Here is a 17,154-nt window from a genome sequence, read left to right as displayed (position 1 = left end):
CTTGATTTTTATGTAAATCAAGAGGACTTTGATTAAACTGAATTTTAGGATAAAACTGTCGTTGTTGCGATGAACACTTCTTTTGTTGGTATGAGGATAGTATTTTTGGTATTTAAAGATTCAATCAAGTAATGATCTGAGTGCATAGCTTAATTAAAATTAGATGTAGGAAGAGTTTTTGTGAAAGCCTTTGGTGTTACAGGAAGGCGCGGGGATCACGCCTTTGCGAATCGATTAATTTGATAGTTGAGGAGTTGAGGGTTGTAAGTTATGGTAGGTGGTCGTGGTTGGAAGAGGTCATACGAAGGCGATAAGAGGTTGTGTAAATACACTGAAATGTCTGCCGAGGCAATTACATAGGTGGTATCCTGACAGAGGCCAAACTGATGACTATTAGGTTATCAAAATTAGAGGGTCTAAAAGACTACCTCCGGTAAAGCCCATAAGACTAGGAACGAAGGGGGTTGTATCGCAACAGAGATCGACACAAGGCAGTTGTCTTCCCGTACGGAGGTCAGAATATCCAGCTCATCAAAACGGAAGTACAAGTGACATCTTCACTATATTTAAAAAAAAAACTGGATGTCCAATACTGTTAAAGAAAGTAAATTTATTAGTGTGTTTATATTTTACATACACACGTCACGATCATAATAAATATAGGGTGAGAAGAGCTTTAATACGTTAACTAATAAATTAATGTATTTTTTCCGGAATAAAATAATTTGTTATGCGAATTTAGGAGATGATTAATGGAACACGCATGGAAATATCAGGATTTTAATTTTCTAAATATTAAATACATAAAAACTTTATTGAAATTGGTTCTTAGCCTAATAATAAAAAACAAAGATTACATCAGAAATGAGTAGGTGTGAAATTCCATAGATAAAATTGTAACTACTTTTTCATGGATGGATCAAAGCAAATATGTATGCATAAAAATAATAAATTTTGTGCATATAAATAATAATGATGAAGCAAATATGTAAAGATATTGAATAAATAAAATCTGTACAAAAGTAAACAACTTAAAATATAATAATTGAAGTTATTTGAACAAATATTTTTTGTACATATTAAATAAAGATGTTAAATTAAATATCAACTTTTTTTTTCTTTTTTTTAAATTAGTATTAATTAAATAATCATCAGCACATTAATACAGACTCAAAAATTTTTATTTAATTTTAAATAAACTGGTATGAATATGTAAAAATTTTTTAAATTGATTTATATGGGTAACTTTTTTAGCAAAGGTAGCGTATTTGTAAATAAAACTGTCGCAGTAAGCGCATAAGAAGGCGGATTTCCGGTTTTAGCTAAGAAAAAAAAAAGATCCACTGCTGTAATGATTTTTGAAAATATATTGCTTTCGGTGCTTTTTTTTTTATTTCATATTATGTTATTATTATATGTTATTTTATAATACTGCGAGATACTGTGTATCGTTCCAATAAACATATTTGTGTATTTGTGGTTTTTTTCTTCCTCCTTTTCACATATTTATTGAATAGTAACTACATCAGTTGCTTAACAACCCACTTCGATACTGTTACCCATATTTTGTGTGGTTTTGGAGCCTTGCCCACAAAAAAGAAAAGGTTCAAATTCAGCCAAAACGATTAAAACTTCAAAACTGATTCTTTGGCCACCAGCCTCTGTTCTTCATACAGATCACATTTTGGATTATTGTAAAACTAAATTATTATAGCGAAACTAACTTTTTTTTATGTAACTGCAACTGCGTTTTCTTTTTTTAATTAAATTTAATATCGTCAATATTCGAAGATAAATTAAATATATATATAATTATATTTATTAAGGTTATGTTTTTCAAATTATCTCTTTTCAGAGCTGCTCTTACATTACAAATTTTCTTTATCGCAATTTTATTTCTACTAGGCAGGTTTGCCAGGCGTCCCGATTTCAGCGGGAATGTCCCGATTTAGTATTTGTATTCCCGCGTTCCGATAAGCAGTCTATAATTCCCAATTTGTAAAGAAAATGTTAAAATCGAACTAAATAGACGTTATTAAATACGACTGTAGTTTTTGAATCCTTAGTAAAAATGGAAGTACGAGAATTACGAAACTGTGCGACGTATTTACAAAGTTTCTGGATTTCCTTGCACGTAACACTTAGTAACATATAAATCAATTAATTTGTGACGATCATTAAATAAATATAACTCACTGAATTTGAAAGTCTAGAAAAATATCGTAAATTAATTCGATATTTATATCGACGAACACATTTTATTCAAAGAAACACAAAGCTAGATCTTATTTATAGAGATGGAGAAGAACGATATCTTGACTTACAAATAACGGGTAAAATTTTTTAAAAAGTAATGAAAATTCAAATAATTTATATAAAATAACATCCTGCATTTTTTTTTATTCCGCACTCAAATGCAACAACAGAAAGAATTTTTAGTTTACTGAATACTGCTTAACGGAAAGAACGGAATCGTTTCTTGCTGAATAACTTGGAGGCTGAATTAATGGTAAAAGAAATTTTTAAGATATCATGAAAGGAATTTCGCGAATTTTTAAAAAACTGTAATTTGAAGATGCATAAAATATTTTGAAAATGTAGCAGAAATGAAAAATATTAAAAAGATTTGTATGGTATTTTTTATGATTTTTGATATATATTTTTTTTAATTTTATAGAAACTTACAAATTTAATTAAATAGTACAATAAAACATTTTTTTTTTATTAAATCCGGATAAGCTTTTTTGAAAATCTGACAACCCTGCTGTTAGGATTACATCGTTCTACCAAGTTTCATCAAAATCGGTTAAAAATTGCGCCTCGTAGAACGAAAAAACTGAAAATATACCCAAAAACCCCGTTTTTTTGTTCTAACTGTGGTTTCTGTAAATCGATTCGCTCGAAATTCAATAGGGCTCTATTCCCAATAGCTTTACATAACCCCACCAAATTTCGTCAAAATCGATTGAGATTTGCGTCCTGTAGAGCGGGCGAAAACTTTTTATACATACATGCATATTTAAACATTGCAGTATCGTGTTAAGGAGACCCCAAAACGTAAAGAAAAGTTGGTCCCCTCTTCTACACGACATCCTCTTAGAAAATTAGACTAATTATTAACGGATTTCTACAAATTCTTTGATAATCAGTTAATAATAATCTGACAATCTATTTTTGCATCTTTAAAACTTGTTCTGTTTATTTGAAGAAGCATCGTAAGGTAACAATAATAATATGAAGGGAAATAATGAACACGAGTATTTAGTAAGGATGTCAAGCCTAGAGTTTTATTAAACGAAACAAAACAGTTTGATTTAATTATAGAAGAAATCAATTAGATGGAGCTCTAACAAGAATTTTATCATTTGACAAAGCCACCAAAAATGTAGTTGTTCCACTAAATTTCCAACCAAATGTGGTGGTTTCTATAGATAACAGAAATATTAATATTTTTATTATTACGAAAACAATATATCCAAGTAACTAGAAATTTTAGGTCTACTTTAGTAGTATAATGTAACGAACGGGTTTTATCCATATTCAAAATTAGATAATTACAACTTATGAAGTGAATATTTTTTTAATATTTAATACAGAATCTGCTAGTAAACATCTTTCATACCCTACTACTCAAAACAATGATCTGAAACGTTCTATACCCTGAAAAAATCGTTCTACTTTTAAAGAGATTGTAAGATTTTTTTTTTGTCTTCAGTCATTTGACTGGTTTGATATAGCTGTCCAACATTCCCTATCTAGTTCTAGTCGTTTCATTTCGGTATTCCCCCTACATCCTACATCCCTAACAATTTGTTTTACATATTACAAACGTTGCCTGCCTGCACAATTTTTCCCTTCTATCTGTCCCTCCAATATTAAAGTGACTATTCCAGGATGTTTTAATATGTAGCCTATAAGTCTGTCTCTCTTCTTTTAACAATATTTTTCCAAATGCTTCTTTCTTCATCAATTTGCCACACCCCCCACCCAATTTGCCTTCATTTGTCACTTTATCCACCTATCTGATTTTTAACATTCTCGTACACCACTACATTTCAAAAGCTTCTAAGATATAATATTGTTATAATTGATGGATACAATAAAATATTTAATGTACTTGAACTTATTAGCATTTTTTTTCTTAAAAAAAAAAAAGGTTTAAAACAAAACAAAATGATTTTTGTTATAAATGAAATTGCTGTAGTATAATTAATCCATGATTTATTTATTTAATCATCAAAGAAATCACATCTAAAGAAATTCGCAAAATTCGCAATATAGACAACATTCATTATTGTTAATTTAAAATATCAATCCGATTAACAATGATATGAATACTTGTTAATTTCTTTTCTAACCTCCCGGATTTCCTCCCTCTACATTAGTACACCCAAATTGATAAATATTCATAGAAAAACAAAATAAGAATTTCAGATCTAATTAATAAAAATTTAGGTTAGACTTGTACTTTACTATAAATAATAATTGTTTAATCTTACATTTATCATTACGAATTAATAACTGGATAAAAGTTAAATTCTAGGAATCATTAAGATTATGTAAAATATAAGAAAAAACACAAAAATTAAAAATATGTTTATAAATTTCATAAAATTAAGAAACAAAACGAAAAAAGCTGGCATATTATTGATCGGGTAACCTTGTACAGCCTTGCACCGCTACCTTGCACAGCTTTCTCATTATCATTAAATTTTTTATTCGAGATTCTTTTTGATACCATTTTTAAACAGTAAAAACAGGAAAAGTATTAAAACACTTATTAAATATATTTGTTTTTTTATATATTAAATACTCACACCTAATATCGTGATCACTAAATACTTCATTTTCATTGACATTTTATACTGCTATTTTTTTTTTACAATTGCATTTTAAAACTGAAATTGTAAAAATTCTATAAAGTTGTGAAAAATGAATATAGTAAAATTGTAAAACGATTTCTACAAGTTTGTAAAATAAAATAGCCTTAAAAAGTCATTATATATTTTTGCACAATTTTGACCTATTTTTAATAAAACTATTATTCATCAAAATTCGTTATAATGAATTTTATTAAGTATGATATTAATAAATAGATTATTTATATAACTGTTTTCACTTACCAATAATCTTTAATAGTAATGTTCGAGGGCTTTCGGATTATTAATTCATCCTCAAGAACGATGATGTGTTATACATTTGAAAATTTCGTTTGATAAATTAACAAACGAAATTTGAAAATGATGTATTATTCAAATAGATATGAAACAATAATTTTGATCTTAGGTTGGTAGTACTGCTTCATACTAATAAACATAACAATTGAAACCATCATACTGAGACATGACGGAAAACGTTAACTTTATTTTACCTTTTGTCGATCAATTGTTATATTTATATAAAGTTCAATTTAGTATACTTAATGATATGTGAAGTAAATAATTATAATGTATATCACATCATCGTTCCTGAGACGGATTAATAATCCGAAAGCGCTCGAATGTTACTATTAAAGATTGTTGGTAAGTGGAAATTATCATATAAATAAAATTCGTTTTATATAAATGTTGATATCGTTTAAAATTTTCGTCTCAAATTTAAAAAAATTTGAGAGACTTTTTTTAAAAAAGGTTTTTTTTTAAATTAAGTTTCTTTTCCGAAATCCGATAGCCATTCTTTTTCAATTTTTTTCTTCCAAATCAATGGGTATTTGGAGAGAAATTAGAAATATAATCTATCCAAAATTAAACTACGCTCGCTAACCTATTTTGTTATTTCTACTCGTCGATTTTATTCAAATATGGATCTTCCAAATGTACCTGAGAGAGGTTCAATAAATCATTATTGCTTATAATTATAATTCTAAATATAACCTAACCAAACTTAATCTACGCTCGGTTCGCTTGCTAACCTTGACTAGTGAGCATAAGGTAAGTTTGATTAGATCATTCTTATAATTTCTCTGCAAATATCCACCGATTTGGAAGCAAAAAAGAAAAAAAAAAGTCGTACCGCTTACTGAAAAATGTCCTTTTTTTAATTACCGTCATTAAGGAACACTAAATTCTTTGTCTGTACCTTACAAATAACAATAGATAATTTCAACTAAAAAAAAGACATTAGAATATAATTTTTTTTTTCTGTTTTAGCCTCCGGAATCGCTGTAAAGTATTACTTCAAAGGGTGATATGTATGAATGAAAATGAAGCGTACTCTTATACGGTCTCACCTCCACCGTTCCTGAGATGTGTGGTTAACTGAAACCCATAAAGACCGGTATCTACGATCTAGTATTCAAATCCGTATAAAAGTAACTGCCTTTACTAGAACTTAAAGCTTAGAACTCTCGACTTCGAAATCAGCTGATTTATACTAAATATAATTATTTAGTATTAATCAACCGTTTACAGCCATTTAATGACCAATGTGTAAAAAAAAAATTCAATAAAAATTATTTATTTATTCTTTCGCTAGATGGTCAACAGATTTATTAAAAGTGGGTTACAATATGAGGTGTTTCTGTAATCGGGAATTTTACCTCTGGACGAATAGCGTTGTACCAAAATAAAGAATAACTGTTCGTTATCATTTTTGTCTATACCCCTGTAACTATCTAACAGATGAATTAATTAAAATGGTGTTATTATTAGACGATTTCCGCTTTCCTGATATTAAAATATTTTAATTATTATAATTTTTTTTTTGAAAGTGCCGTGCGTCCCGCTTGTATAAGTTACTGCATTTTCTTTATACTCAAATCCGGTCCCATGGTATCGCTCCCTCCACATGCAAATACATTTAATATCTATGATTAAACTATTCTCTATTTATTGTTAATAGTTATTTTATCGAATAGTATGGCAATAATTTTTTATTGAACATGACTTTTTAAAATATCTACGCACCGTTACAGTTTTAAATTTATATAACCCTTCTTTTTAATTTCTAAACATCATTTATTACTTATAACTTTCCTTAAAAAATTATTTCATAATAACATTAAAAAAATTGAAGATGATCTTTGTTTTGTATTTTTTTCTGATAATTTATACAATTTAATTTCATAATAAAAAAAAATTAACTAAAGAAAAATTAGAAAAAGTATCTGTTTTAAAACTTAATTTACGCGCGTTTCACAGATTTACACATAAATCTGTGAAACGCGTATATTTAAAATCTGTATTACAGGGAAACGACCGAGAGAAAATGTTATTACTACTTAAAAAAAAAAGAAATACAACTAGATTTTTGTAATAGTTGACCGTAAACACATACGATAAAATAATGAAGTTTTCATTGTTTTTAGACAATTTAGACGTTTTTGGAGCAGAGGTTTTTTTATAAATTTCTGACGATTTTCCAAGTAGTATCTTATTAATTTAGAAATGTTTATTTTATAAAAATTTTAAAAACTAAGAAAATAAGTATAAATAATAATTAAAAACTATTATTACTACGCATCGCCCGCAATATTACAAAATATTTAGTCATTTATCTATTTACAATTTCATATACAAATTATAATAGGTGTTTTTTTAATTATTAAATACATTAATCTTCTTCTCAACTCATCAAAAAACTTGACTAGTTTTTTTTTAATTTTTAAAGATGTTGACTTTTTAAAACTGCTATTTTTTGAAAAAGTATATTTTTGGTACTTTCTGGATTTTTGTAAAAATTCGAATAATGAAATGAAATTGGATAATTTAAGAGAGAAAAAAAGTTGGGAAATATATAAGTTTACGCTCTGTTTTTATCGTTATTATGAAACGAGATATTAAGTTTCATCGTCATAAAACAGTGCAATTGGTATATTTAAATCACAACTTTAAAAAAATTACTAACTGATTCATGTTAATTTTAATTATTATTTACGATAATTTTTAATACGAAACTATTAAAGTCTCTCTCTTATTACGTTATTAGATTTATCTGTTATTTACTCATGATTTTAAAATAATAGATTTATGTAAAACAATTATAAAAAAATATTAAGGTAAAAAAATAGTAAAATTAGAAATACATAATAAATAAATCACCATTAACTTAAGGAAGCACAAAAGTAATTGGTTGATTACTGTAATTTATTAATATAAAAGTAATTTATTATTTATTTAATATTAAAAAGAAAACTTATAATAGTTTAGTGTTTTGGAAACAAAATAAGGAAAACTCATTGCTTGTAATAAAAAGTTTAAACAATGTGTAAACTGAACTGTATATTTAATTATCATATCAGAAAAAATTATAATAAAATTAAGTATATCAAACGACCTATTTGGGTAAAGAAGTAGTATCATAGAATGAAAATGGCAATGAACAAATTAAAATAATAAATATTAATTTAAGTAGTAATTCTGAAAGAAAAAAGGACATAAAGAATTGAAAATATTATTTTTATTGCACTTGTTAACAAACAAAAATAATCGTTTGGACTTTAAAAAAAAAAATAGAAAACAAAACTAAACATTTACGAAATAATCCAGATTTTAAAGGGATCCATTAAAATAAAATTTTACATTATTTATAGTAATAGTATATAAATATATTTTTTTAGAATTTTTAAAAATTATTTAACGATACGTCTTAAATTATCACAATTATTCAGTAATTCAAATTTTTTCAGCATTACAGTATTAAGTAATTGTTCATTTAACTTATTTTATAGTACATATTAAGAAATATAATAGATCGTGTATATTCATTAAAGATAAAATTGTATTATCAACATCGTTTGTTGCTCTTTTCATTTTATTTTGATAATAGAATTTGTATTAATTATTTACAGAAAAAATGTAACCTTATATATATGTGAAAAGTTTTAAACAACATAAATCTAAAAAAGAGCCTTTTCTAAATGGTTAATTCTTTTATTTAATTAACAAAAATGTCATACGGAAAAATTACCGATGTAAATTCATTACTGATAACTATAAAAATGAATACGCAAAAATTAAGGGTCAATTTTTATTGTAATTATGAAAGTATATATATATATTTTTTTTTAATAAACAAATTCATCATTATTGATGTGTAATATGTTATAAAACTGCATATGTTCAACTCAATTTTTGTTTTAATATTTTCAATTTCTTTAAAATTGTTTATTAATAATAAATAGTTTAAATCATAATATATAATAAAATAATCTATAAAAGAAAAACAAGAAAAAGGTAAATCGTTCATAGGCCTTAATTTTATCACACAGTTCCATTGAGATACCATCAAAATGAGTCATTCATACATTGTTAACATGCTTATAATATTAAAGTGAACCGTTTACTTCACGTAGACAAAATTTATTTAAACTCATTGTAGTTAAATATCTTCTACCGCAAATTACTTTTCACATTTTTCCTACTTTAAAATAACGATCGATTTCAGTAACTTGATAAAACTTAAAACAAATTTTAATATACCTAGCTTGTTAAAGGGATTATTCGTAATACTTTAAAAACATTTATAATATAATTTAACGTGAATTTTAGAAAAAGTAAGTTAGTAATAATAAAGTTTATTTTTATTTTGTTGCTGATTTTCAGGTACGTTATTCTTACCTCTTGTTAAAAGTATTTCTCCGGCTTCGAAATATGTGAAAAAGAACGAAAGGGTAGATCATGATTTCCATCTAATAAGAGGGTTGCGCCCACGGTGTACGCGAAATAGGGCTTTAACTATCAAACGACACGCTAAGACAACGAGATCGAAGAGAGTGCGTGTGCTTCTATGTAACAGAGGGAGAAAGAGAGAGCGTTAAGTGCGAGAGAGAAACACGTCGGGTTACGTTTGACTTAATAATAAACATATGATGGAAAACGTGTTGCCGCAAACTTACCTATTTAAAAGATCCTCAGTTGACGACGTGACGGGGCTTACAATGTGCCCGCCGATATTACCGCTTAAATCCGGCCGAACAGCCAGCAAGCATGCACGCCCGCCCACCCCGCTCTATTGGTTAGATTTCCACCAATCGAGAGATCGGAATGGCCGCTAATTTATCGCACCTGCGCAGACAGACAAGGATGCACGTGTAGGGTGGCCTCGAGACCCGTATCGAGGTGCCTTCACCCTCAACAAAGCACCGACCGCGTTGTCACATCTCAATGAACGCATGAGCTTACTGGCTATGAGCTTCCATTTTTATTTTATCTTTTACTACCTGAATGTTTACATTATGAAATAAAAATAAAATAAAAAAAAGATTAAATATAAAAGATTTAATATAGAAGAAAGAAAACAAGTTATAAACATACGCTAATAAAGATAAATTTATAAAAATCTGAATTACTATCCAGAAAGAAATCCTACATAATTTTTTTTTAAAGATGTTACATAAAAAAGCTTTTTCAGATTTCTTTTGCTTCAATTTTTATTTCATGAAATCTCTGAAACGTAGTCGAAGCATCCATTACAGATTTAAAGATGATATTTTTGATATATTTCAACAAATTTAATAGAAATTCTTTTTTTTGTGCCATAAAAAAACTTTTTCGTCAAATAATTTGTCCTCAGTCATGCCTGGTAAATGTATTAAAATAAGTTATAACACTACACTTGTAACTTCAATTATCAGTTAAGTACTGCTTCGTTGAAATGAAATTCTATCGTTAATGTGAAATATCCAAATAGAATTACTTTATTTAAATATTTTCTTTTTGTTTAACTAGTTTAAAATTTAAACTTCATTTGAAAAAACCTGTTAATCTGTTAAAAAACAATTATTATTTTTTTTTAATCAACGACTCAAAAAATATTTTTTACGGAAAATGAGCCTTTTAATTTAAACACGGTTGTACTTTTTTTAACCTCCAGGACCACCGGTTAGGTATTGCTTTAGAGGTTCAGATGAAACGACAATTTTATAGCGTGTGAAAATGCAATACCTGACTGGGATTCGCACCCTGGACCTAAATAAGACACTACCACTACCTCCAAGCGGTCGGCGAATTAAACCTTACTGCTCACCCAATAGCGGAGTAAAAAGTTTCATATAAAAATCCTCATGATCATTATAAGTATCATTCAGATCAGTTCAACAGTTCGGAAGTTTTAAGCCAACATTGGTATTGTAAGATCATGTGATGGATATTCTGATTTAAACCTATTGCATAATAATTTGTAAAAAAATAAAATAAAAATAGACCATAATGGTTGGTCCAAGATTTGAAATCTAAAAATGGATTTCTTAACTTGTTATCCAAAAATATATATTTTTTTATATCAAATTATAATAGGCTTAATAAACTATATAGAAAACGAATTTTAAAATGTATATATAACATTAACTTCAGCTAAAGAAAGCAACAGCACGATTTTACCTTTTATAAGTGCATGTACGTAATATTTTCGTTTTTGGATTTGATTACGTCATTTTAATTTTCTGTCATCATACCTCTAGAGCTATGCTGCAAGTAAAGTATGGTAATTGGTCAAAAAAAGGAGTATGGATTTTTCATTTTCCGACATTCATGACCCAGGAACCCCAAAAATAGTGAGGGGTAATGTTGGAACGTACGTATGTACCATACAACACACGTACATGCGTAAGCTGGTGCGTTTGAAGCTTAATAACTATTGATTGAATAAACCGATATAGGTGAAATTTTGTACTGAGATTTGTGTATATGGGACAATTTATTGGGGTCAATATTTCCAGGAAGAAGGGTAAATAGATTTTTGGGTCAATTTCTTAAAATTTTGGAAATATAACCCCAATTTATATTAAGCTCAATACATGCATGCATGCTTATCTTACCCTTTTAAATAAAGTTTGCCCCCAAATTTTTTTCTTCCCCAGAAATTGAAAAAAGCCATTTTTTTATTTATTGCATATTTTTTAATAATTTTGTATGTCTTCTAGAAATAGTAATAATGCAAGTGGCCCAAAAAATACGTTGGAGACAATATTGAGGTGGGGGATTCGGTCAAAGTTTAAAAATATCTACTTTTTAAAATGTTTAAACATTTTTCATGTATCATTATTATTCCTCTATATAAGAATGAATGATCAATATCAGAAAAGTATTAGAGCTTTTTATTTTGAAAGTTTTGTCATACATTCTATTGCTTTTATGGTACTAACAAACTATAATAACAGACTACGTAAAATGGATTTTATAAAGTATAATTCAAATGCTTTAATTCAACCACAGTTAATAAATACTTAATATTTCAGATTATCAGCATTCAACTTATCTAATTACGAAAATTTGTACTAATATTATCGTTAAAAGAGAAATTGCTTAAAATTTACAGGTAATATGGTACTTATTAAAAAATAAAGAGGATATATTTAAATTACAATATTGATTTGGTTCATTAAAAAAATAATCGATTACTTTATTCAGTCCAAAATTTCTTATTACTGCAAGACTACTAAACAATAGTTCAAAGTGCAGGAGATAGTAGCGCCAGTATCATGATCTTAATTAACAATCTCACTACTATATACAAACATATTTTTCGTTTGTTCCCGATAACCGCGAAAACTACAGAACCAATCATTGCGAAATTTTAACTGTAGTTTTTTTACGTCCCCAAAATGTAATTACCACAGTTAAAATCTCACTACTATATACTCATAAATCATAAATTAAAAAAAAAGAAATTTACAAATAACCTAGAACTTCTTTTACTAAATTTAACATCATCGTCTACATCGATTGTGATTTTCTGTCAATATCGAAAAAAAATTTAGTTTCATTATAAAATTAAAGGGAATGATGACTACTTACAAATTTAACAAAATTTAGATGGCTTGAGAAATATTGAATTTCGATATCGGTATCGACTTCTGAAAGTTACTATGTATTTTACTAAAGTTAATGTCATTGTCGAATCTGGCGGCGATCCGCGAAAACTCATTCTCACCCCAGTAAATACTACATTTACTTTTTTTTAACCTCTGGGACCAACGTTAGATGGTCCCAGAGGTAAAAATTTTCATTCATCTCATCCTCTGAAGTTTGAATGAAAATTTTTGTAGCGTGTGAAAATGCCATGCCTGACCGGGATTCGAACCCGGGACCTTGAGATGAAAGACCGAGACGCTACCACTGGCGCCACGGAGGGCGGCTCACTTAAGAGCTATTTTGTTGTAAACGTACCGCGTGACGCTGTAATAGACTTTCTCGAAAGTTACGCTTATAAATTATACGTTTGATGTTTCACGTTTGTTTTATGATGCGATTTATGTTTGATGTTTTCACTTCGTGCCGACTGAATCGAGTTATTTACAAATTAATTACATGGCAGCTATATTTAAAGTTGACAAAATACTCAATAAAGTATTATATAAATACTGGTGAGGACTAACAAATTAACTCACTAGTACATTATGCACTAACACAATCGCATACACTGCAGTAAAATCTCACTACTATAAACAGCAGTTAGGATAGCTCTTAACACTAAACACAGAATAGTAGTACACCGTAGATTTTTATATCCTGAACTAAGAAGTTCCAAGACATTCACATAATTGGCATACATTCGACTTTCAATTCGTATTAGTATTTTCATAACGCTTAGGTCGGCGAGATCACAGATAGAAAGAACTTCTAGAGCTATTAAGATTTATGATCGTGGACAAAGTTAATCTACGACAGAGCTTTCTCAAAAACCTGAAGAGCCACGTACATACGCTCGGCGCAAAATCAAGTTCAACTTTTGAGAAATAAATTAGGTCTGAAATCAGCTTCTGATTATTACCTTGAAATCGACATCTGAATTTGAATGATATTCAAACAGGTACGATGATTAACAGGTACGAAAATATGTAACCATTGTAATACTAAAAATAGAATAATGAAACTCCTCGATTTTGCTGTGCCGGAGACAAAGTAGTTCTTAAACAACTTCAATATCCTACTGAATTCATTAAAAATTTGATTTTGGGAACATATCTTTCATCTGCACTTTACTAATAAGTAATGTTATTCTTTATTAGTTTTATCATACTAATAAAATTTCTATAAATACCCTTCCAAATATAGCACATTAAAATTCTACCATTTATATTCATTTTTTTTTTATTTCAAAAATATAATTTAAATAAATCTACTTTTACAGAAGTTACTATACCAAAGTTCATGATTACACTAACTCCTGTAAAAAACCCAAATAGAGACAAACTTAAATATAGTCTATAACAAATACATATCTGAATTACTTTTTAACGTTGTAATATATATATTTTTTGATTCAGAGAACTTTCAAAACGTCAAAAATGTAAAATTTCGGCGAAGGTTTTTCACAGAACGCGTTTGAAGTATGTTAAACAGTAATTTGAAACAGTCGGGAAAATGTTCTTGGTGATATTTACATTCGCTTTAGTAGTATACTTTAGTTGTAATAGAGCAACCGACTGCTATAACTAGAGTATGGTGCCGATTATCCGAACATCAAACTACCTGGCCTGATTACATGCGCACTAGAAAATATTAAAAAATTAATACGCTATTTAAAATATTATTCAAATAAAGCTTTACTACAACAGGAAATGATGTTTTATTTTACTACATTTTTTAATTAACTTTTTTTAATTCGTATATCACAAAACTTAAGTAAATTTAGATCTGTGTTAAAATAATTATAAAATTAATTTCTGAAAAGACTTAAGTTAAGCATTAACCATGACCTGCATCATCACGAAAAAACTCATGGATATCGCATAGTCTATCGCAACTGATTGAAGCAACAAAAAGAATCTGATTCTACACAGTTTCTTTGTTTAAAAATATTACGTGTTCTTACAGCTCATAATCGAGAATGAATATTAAACAAAGTATACAAAATAATTTTTTTTTAAGAAGAAAAATTGTTTTGGAACATATTTTGAATATTGACTATTATTAAACTTTAATTTATTCAACACAGTGTAATTTGTTACAAAATCTTTGCTTTCCGCCATCTCTTGATCACTACTCAAAAAAAAACAACTAAACCACTTTCATATTTCTTCCGTTGACTAAACTAGAAAAGAGAACGAACAAGTAACATTCCATACACAAACGCAGTAAAAAAAACTATCCTCCACCAGCATGCCAGCTCGGCACTGCAGGAGAGACAGTGCTCTCTCCCTCGCAGCTTTCTATGGTAGCATGCGCACAACGCCACGCTGAAAGTGTGAAGTGCCATACAAGATTTTTGTATTTTTTTCATGAACTGGGGGATGGCTACTGACATTGAACTTAAGGATCATACATTGTACAAGTATAAAGAAAAAAGGACTCATTATATTAAATGTTATCGATAATATCAACTGGAAGTATGGGGTGTGCTGCAGTTCCACAGGGTCTTATAAGTATTGACTTTAAAAAAAAAAAAATATATATATATATATTTTTTTTTTTTAAAAGTCCTCATTTTCTGATATTAACACTTCCACTGGTGCGTTACAGTCTAACTATTTGTGTTGCTTAGCAGTGCTATGTTCTGAAGAAATGTAAAAACTAATTTAGGCTCCAACCATACAAATCCTACACGTCCAATATCGCACCAAAGCGACAGTAGATTTTCTCTTTTTCTATAACCTATGTAGGACCTGTACCGCATAGAAGGAAAGTACATCGCCTCATCATAAATGCTTATACAACTCATATGTAACCAGTACCACAAAAAGTGTGTTAAGGCGAGTGGAGTCCTACGCCAAAAGTAAACCTATGTAAAAATAAAACCGGCACCAGGATATCAGAGTACATAATCCGAACACAAATATTTTTTTTTTTTTTATTTTTCACTTTTTTCTGATGATTTTTCAAGTGGTTGAAATTTTTAATAGGTTTAAGGATGTTATAAACAATTTATTAGAATAAATTGATGTTTTGTTAATTTGATTTTTCTTTTTTTTTTAAATCTTTATTGTTTGTTTTTATAAAATGTTTAATTCTTTAAGAATTACAGTCTGGCTTAACTTTAACAAAGGAACAGAAATTTTTTACCAGCCATAACTTACTATCGAAGCATCTTCGAACCTATGTTTATATGAACTTTTTTTTTTATTTTCACCAGTAAAACAAGTCCTGAAAGTTTGTTACATTCCCTGTATTTAAACGATGAATTATAGAAATTATTCAGCGATTTGTAAAAAAATAACTTTTTTTTTACTTTGTGCAGTGTGTATTGATATAACTCCAAAGAAACATCTAAAAATTTATTTTTTTGTAAAGAATATCACTCTTGACAAAAAAAAAAAATCGCTTTGATGTTTGATGATATCTTGAGGATTGTAAATGCTGGTTTATAATTAACTAAATAACTGGTTCCACTTTTTTTACCTCAAAATAAGTATGTTTAAACAAAGTTACAACTAGACTACCTGTTTTGAACTTAAGTCGAGCGTTAACAAACAACCAATGGAACAAACGTCGATGTGATACATGATCAATACAGATTGTTATAGTTAGATAGAACAATAGAAATGTTTAAAAATTAAAAAAAAAAAAAAATCAAGTGATACAATTGGCCAGGCAACTCTCCTTGCATTCATATCAATTATAAATACGACAATCAATTTCATTAAACTTTCTGAAAGAAATTAATATATGGATTAAAGTCAAGCTAATTTTTATCATAAAACCTACATAAAGGTAATACCTTTTTAGGGACCCTAGGTGAAACCAGATGTATATTTATAAGTGAAGGAACAAGAGAGATTATTAACTTCCCAACTCAAACAAAATAATGAAGCGCTACATTTTAATTAAATACATTAATTATTTATGTGATCACTGGAAAAAAAATCGTAAAACAACAGGCATAAAAAATTAAAACAAACAATACATAAAAGCAGAAGTTAAGTTAAGGAGCTGAATAGAGCAAAAAATTAATTAAAAAAACACAACACACAATTAATAAAAGAAATAATCAGAATATAAATATAAAAAATAAGCATATGGCATGTATAACATAAACTAAAAGGTGGGTATCTGGCTTCCATCCAAACAGACAAAGAACATAGCAAAATGTACTAAAGATTTGAAAAATTATCTTAGCTTTAAAAAAAAAAAATTTAATTTAAATCTCAGTCACATCATCATCACCTATAAAATTATCATGATAACCTGAAACTCCATTAGTGCTACGTTAACATATGTATCAAAAAAATATAACATATTTATTATAATATATTATATATTCCTAAATGATCAGAAA

At 28.0% G+C, this 17,154-nt stretch overlaps 1 protein-coding gene across 2 annotated transcripts in view; it reads right to left on the bottom strand.

Moving 5' to 3' along the window:
- Positions 1-9,886, bottom strand: part of LOC142327516 (single-minded homolog 1-like) — a 170,316-nt gene extending 160,430 nt beyond the window's left edge. The window contains exon 1 of one of the 2 annotated variants that reach the window (XM_075370643.1): positions 9,836-9,886. The gene's annotated coding sequence lies outside the window, so the exon portion shown is untranslated. Of the gene's footprint in view, positions 1-9,557; positions 9,717-9,835 lie in introns of those variants that run through there. The other variant, XM_075370642.1, reaches the window with a different exon arrangement.
- Between the last annotated feature and the right edge of the window lie 7,268 nt (positions 9,887-17,154).

The sequence above is a fragment of the Lycorma delicatula genome, chromosome 7 (genome assembly GCF_047948215.1).
Source record: "Lycorma delicatula isolate Av1 chromosome 7, ASM4794821v1, whole genome shotgun sequence".
In the NCBI taxonomy this organism is placed as follows: Eukaryota; Metazoa; Arthropoda; class Insecta; order Hemiptera; family Fulgoridae; genus Lycorma; species Lycorma delicatula.
Note: the sequence above shows the minus strand (reverse complement) of the source record. Positions and strands in the feature narration are given on the sequence as shown.